Source organism: Nannospalax galili, unplaced genomic scaffold, assembly GCF_000622305.1.
Source record: "Nannospalax galili isolate Female #2095 unplaced genomic scaffold, S.galili_v1.0 scaffold979, whole genome shotgun sequence".
NCBI classification, from domain to species: Eukaryota; Metazoa; Chordata; class Mammalia; order Rodentia; family Spalacidae; genus Nannospalax; species Nannospalax galili.
This window is the reverse complement of record NW_008343671.1, coordinates 1,327,555-1,333,554: the sequence shown is the minus strand read 5'-3', so window position 1 is coordinate 1,333,554 and position 6,000 is coordinate 1,327,555. Positions and strand designations below refer to the sequence as shown.

Sequence of the window (6,000 nt, the reverse complement as noted above, 5' to 3'; positions counted from 1 at the left end):
CCCGGAGCCGCCGGCCCGCGCCGCCGCCCGCCCGGCTCGCCTGTCGCCCCGGGACTTTCCAGCCGGGGGCTTTGCCGCAGAGTGCGCGGCGCGGCTCGCGGGCCGCTGGGCTCCGGGTCCGTGGAGCGGGATTTCTGCCTTCGGACAGGTGTTGGAAGTCTGGCTTCCGTCCGAGGAGCTTTCCCCGGGTCCCGGAGGAGGACGGGGACCAGCAGCCCCGACCCTGGCCACCCAGCTCTCCTGGCCGCGCTGGGGACGCGGGCTTGCCCGGGCGCCCCCTGAGCGCCGCAGCCGGCACCCAGCCCCCAGAGCCTGCCGGCTGGCCTGGCCCTCGCGGCTCCTTCCTCCAGTTCTTCGGCTCGCCCCCTCCCCCAGGCTTCTGCATCCTTCCCCCTCTGCCGGCTCCACACTGCTGCCAGTTGCAGAAGCCAGGGTACTTCTGGGTTCGTGGGCAGCCAGGACACCGCCTGTCCTTTACTCCTGTACTGGGATGTACCGGTTCCCTCCCATCGGGGTGCTCTGGGACTATGTCAGGGCTCCCCGCGACCTTCCCTGGCTGGCTAGGATTCGTGCATTAGAGAGTATAACACTTTCAGAATATCCCCTTCCCCCACCCCCACCCCTACGCCACCCTATGCAGAGCTTGTTCCTCTCCCGGCTCCCATCCCTCCCCCACCTTTCCACCGGCAGCAGCACCCTGGGCTTCTTGTTAGCGTTGGGATACAGGACTGTTTGCCAAGCTCCGCAGCTTGGACCCTTCCTCTCTACTCCACTCTTGGTACCTTGGGGACCACAAAGCCTCTGCAGGTTCTCCTGGGAGCCCAGCTCCATCCTTTCCATTGCCCGCAGCAACCACCGGTGGAGACTTGGCAGTTAACTTTCCTGGCGTTAGTAGGGGGCTGTCAGACCCCTTCAGTGTCCCTGGCTTCGAACTGGCATGGAGTGGGAATCATTTTTCATCCTAATAAATAGGATTCTCCAAACTGCATTCTTTCCAACTACTCCACCCTATGCCCTCTTCCTCACTTACACTGCAGTTTTTGAAGCATGGGGGGGGGGGATACATGCTGTATCTGGAGGTACAGTGTTCATATCAGTGTCATCTGTTAGAGTGTGTGGGGGGGAGTAGAAGAAACTTTGCATTGCATCTGGCTAAATTTAGGGGGAGGGAGAAATAATTAGCATGAAACAAGCTCTGCTGCAGCAAGGAAACTGCTTCTAATGCCCAGTGAGCATCGGACGGTAGGGATTGAGGGAAGGGGAGAGTCCTTCTAAAAACTGTTTGCTCAAGTTTGAACCCGTGTTTTAGGACCAGGAGATGTTTTAGCTTTCCGAGGAGATTTCGGGTGTGGTAGGTTTTTCGCTGTCTCCGCTGTCTTCTCTTTTCTCCATGTGCATTAGGAGATATGGGGGAGGGGGCCCTTTTCTTTCCTCAAAAAACTGTTTTTGATGTGTAATGCAAATGGCTGGAGAAAATTACTACCCAGTACTAGGACGTCAGGAATAAGGGGATTCAGACTTAAAATGCTGGGAGCTTTGTAGCACGCTGCCTGTAACTCGGTTCTTGAAATATTGCAGCATTTTTCCTTTGGAACTCATGATCCACAAGGCCTTCAGTTCTCCCTGAAAGAGGATTTGATTGCTTTGAGGGTGGGGTAGTGATGTTTCGGTGTTTGGTGAACATTCTCTGTCCTGGGAGGGCTGCAAGCATGTTCTGGGTTCTCAGAACGTCTGATTGAGAATATGTGTGGATGTGAGGTGTTTCTTAGTGAGGTGGTGGTGGATATTATAAAGCAATTTATGGTGGTGAGGGTCTGTTACTAATTTCTTGGGGTGAATTTGAGAGACGCCTTTGGTTTTCATTGGGAGTTTTGTCAACTTTTACTAAAATACTTGGAACGTTTTAAAAATAAAATTAATAAAGGATAACAAATTGTAATATATTGTATTTAAGAAGAAGCAGCCATACAGTTGTTTGTTGCTTCCTTGAAGACCCTTAGCTATTTTTTCTCGTGTTCTAGCCTTGCTTTGCCGCCTCTTCAGGCTTGTGCTAAGTGTTCTTGCTGTGGTGCTGAAAGGACAGTTCCCTGGCTTGTGTGGCTGAATTGCGACCGGGCTGGACTTGACTTGGGTTTCTTTGCTTTATATGAGCAGCAGGCTTTCCTGTGGGTGTGATTTGTGGATCTGCATGTGCGTGCGCAGCAGGGTTGTGCTTGAGGTTGAAGGCCTAGTTATCACATTTTTATTACTCCCACATAACTCCTCATTTTGGCTGTCCCTCATGGAGGCAGTGTTTTATAGGCTGCAACAGATCCATATGTAAGTCGTATGGTTACATTCTGCCTATTGCATTATTTCAGCACATTTCAGTCATTTCAAGTAGCAAGGAACTGTTAATATTATGGTAATTTGGTCCTCATCAGAAGTAATTAGCTAACTCACCAAGTTAAGCTGAATCAGAAGGGCGCCTTGGCTGGGGTAATCTGCACAGTGAGATGGGAAAAGGACTCATCAGGCCAGCATGTGATCCATTGTGTCACCAAGGTATATTGATCCAAAATTGTTTTAAAATCATAGAGTAGGAAGGGGGCCATAGAAGTTAGTATGCACAGCCTCTCACCCCACCCAAGAATCCCTCGTAAAGGACATCTCTGCTTTGAATCCTTCTTTGGTGGGGAACTTACTACCACAGAAAATGTTGCATTCACTGAGATTGAAGTACTTTAATCCCATTTAAAAGATAACATAAAATTGAAGGACATACATTGGAGCTATATAGGGGCAGGTGTCATTCTTGTGTTTGCTAACAAGAAAACTTAAAACAACATTCTGTAGAGATTTGATGAGAAATTATGCCTACTTGAAAAGAAGCATGTCCACCCAAAATAAGAGAAGTAGTCTGTGACTGGGAAGAAAACTAGCTTTAATGTGCTGGTGTTATGTAACAAGTTCTGGAAAGCACATGCTTGAATTAATGAATACTTAATTCCTATGGGTTATATTAAGAAGGACAGTAGTAAATCCATACTGTAAAAAAAAAAAGTTAAGAATACACACCTTATCCTGAGTTTGATCAGTTACCACAATCATAAAAATAACACATGGAATTATAAAAATAACATACAGATGGAAGAAAATTTTAATGTACAGAAAATGTCATCCTTACCCTCTGTTCTCAGTGAGAGAGTTGTCCATGTTTGATTGAGTTTTTTGATTCTCAAGAAGCACTTGCAAAAGTTACTCCAAATGACAATATGTTTCAAACTGTATCTTTCAGGCTCTTAAACTTATAGTCTGACAGTCTCTTAGGGACTCAAACATTAGGTTGTTATATTTAAGTTTACTTTTTCCCCCTTAATCCCTTTAAAAATTTTCAGAAAACTGCCTTTAATGTGAAAGAATTCACTCGTAGAGTGGATTCTTCTTATAAAGTCTCTTGGTTTAGATTTAGCAAGTTAACTACAGAGATAAAGACAACTTTTCTCCATCAGTAACTTGATGGTTAGTGTTACTCTGCTTCCCATGTATAAGGCATGGCACCAGGCACTGACACTAAATGGCACCAACTTAGAAAATAATGCCATACTCAAAAACTGTGACTATTAAAGTGTTAAAGGGAAAACACAGAACTTTGATCTGGTGGGTTTATTGATTGCTGAAATGTATGGCAGTCTCATATGTTGAGCTCAGTTATTTTTACCTAAAAAAGAATGGTTTATGCAAGAATGGAAAATAAATGTAGGAAAAGAAAATACAAAGGAGAAAGCCTTAAAATTTTTTCTGTCCCTTTGTGAGGTTGTAGAAATATAGCTAGGATACACAGTTAAATACTATGTCATGGATTGAGGTGAAATGAAGCTTGCCATAAGAAAAGGCAGGGGCATTATATATGGGCTTTGGAGTCAGGTAAAACTAGGTTCAGATCCCGGCTTGACTACTTATTTGCTTTGTAACCTTGAGTTTCAGTTGTTGTCATCTATAAACATCAGAATAATGATAACTACATTGTAGGGTATCTGTGGGAGTAAATGAAATCTGTTTCCTTATGGTTTCTGACACATAGCCTTTAATATATATTAGTTCCTTTCTCTAGAGATTTAGCAGCTTAGTGGGTATGTATATGTGTATCTGATATAGTGTATATATATATGTATATATATTTACTATATTAAATTTTACTCGTCTGAAAAGCACACAGTTTCTTTATCTTCAGTCTGGCCTTGGTGGCAGGATCCTCAGGTTTCTTAACTAGAAAAGTTGTTTTTTGTTTTTGGTCTTTGTGAGACAGGATCTCCCTGTAGCCCCAGCTGGCCTGGAACTCACTATGGAGACTGGGCTGGCCTTGAACTTACAGAGATTTGCCTGCCTCTGCCTCCCAAGTGCTGGGATCAAAGGTGTGTGCCACCATGCCTGGCTAACTAGAAGAGTTGTACTGTACTAGTAAGTTGCTGTGTTGGTCACATTTATCAAAGTGACTCCTCTCCTGTTCATTCCTGAGCTAAGCTACAGTGGCACTCCTTACTAGAAAGGAATGCTTTGACACTCACAGGCTGGAAGACAACTGGGCTGTTTTCAATTGTAACCTGGAACTTGAAGATGGAATAGGCCCAAGATTGAGGTTCACCTTCATTCTCCTGTGAGCTAGGTTTTGTAATTGTGGTGAAGTTTGAAGTGACTTTGAACTGCTGTGTTTGAATGAGTCTCATATATTATATATTTAGGACTTACAGGTAGCTACCCACCTTTTAAAATTATTACCCTGTTTAGAAAGACTTAAAAAATCCTGTATCAGGTTAACTGTTGGAGCTAGGTAAGACAAATATTCAGTATTATAGCTGAGAAGACAGTATCCCAAAGATCGAAGTGTCCAGGCTTAGGGACGATTTAAGTGGTAACACGGAGACTGGTACTAGAGTTGGTTGACTCATGTGTAAAGATTTTTTTTTTCCCATTAACTGGTGTTATATTCTAATGTTCATATAACCAAGTAAAGTGAACAGTTTTGGTTTATTTTAAGAAATTATCATTATCCTAGGTAGCTAAACATATCTTAGTGAGTGGGCACAGTGAAAGATTCTGGGATAGGCTGAGGGAGGGCAAAAGTACCTTTGAAGGAGAGCATTTCCCAGGAGGAAGAATGAGGAAAAAGGAACTGGAGACGCATCAGTAGGTAGAGAGCACTCAAGCAGCACACTCTTTCTTTTTGTACCTGTCTTAATCCCCCCAAATGCCCTTCGTAAATCAGAGAACCTGACTACATTTTAAAGAGCTGTCATGACTCGGTATTTGCTCGTCTTTCTCCCATCTCTTGCACATAAATACCCTCACTTGGTGACCCAGAAGTGCTCTCACATTGCCAACCTAGAGTCTAACCAGGACAGTAGGAAGTTATGACCACTGACACCTGAACATCCTTTGCTCATGCAGGGTTGAAGTTGGTGTAGGACTTGGAGAGCAGAGCATCTGGGCGGTTGGTACTGGTGGGGTACAAAAGCACAAGTAGTTCAGGGTGGCCTTTGGGCTGGAAGAGCACAGGAAAGAGAGTAATAGTGAAGGTTTTCCTCAGGTGTACAGAGGCATCCACGCTGAGGAAAGCAATGACGTGAAAACTGGGAGCCCAAAGATCCAAGAGAACTCATAATCTGAAGCTCTGCTGCTCCTGGGAGTTGATAGGGTGGGGTAATTAAAATGTTAGGTGGAGAGCTTGGGAGCATTTTTATAGCACTGTTGGTGGTAAGGAGAGTCCTTCTGTGTTCACTTGACTTGTCCCAGACTCTGGAAATAGAAAGTGCTGAATCCCTCAAGAGTCCTGCTAATGGGCTCCTCTCACACTCAGTTGATTAGTGTGGCTTGTGTGCTGTAAGGGCTAAAGTTCTGGGAAGTACAAATATTAGAGAAGTTGTGAATTATGCAGTCCCTTATTTTTCTCCTTTTTCTTACATTTTGTGTATTGAGCTAATCATTAGCTTTTCCATCAAAATGAACTTGGGGAGGTAGAAA

General features: G+C 44.5%; 1 protein-coding gene across 1 annotated transcript in view; it reads left to right on the top strand.

The window, feature by feature from the left end:
- The first annotated feature begins 1,223 nt into the window (after positions 1-1,223).
- Scn8a (sodium voltage-gated channel alpha subunit 8) overlaps positions 1,224-6,000 on the top strand; it is a 196,068-nt gene continuing 191,291 nt past the window's right edge. The window contains exon 1 of the mRNA XM_008840003.3: positions 1,224-1,242. The gene's annotated coding sequence lies outside the window, so the exon portion shown is untranslated. The remainder of the gene's footprint in view (positions 1,243-6,000) is intronic.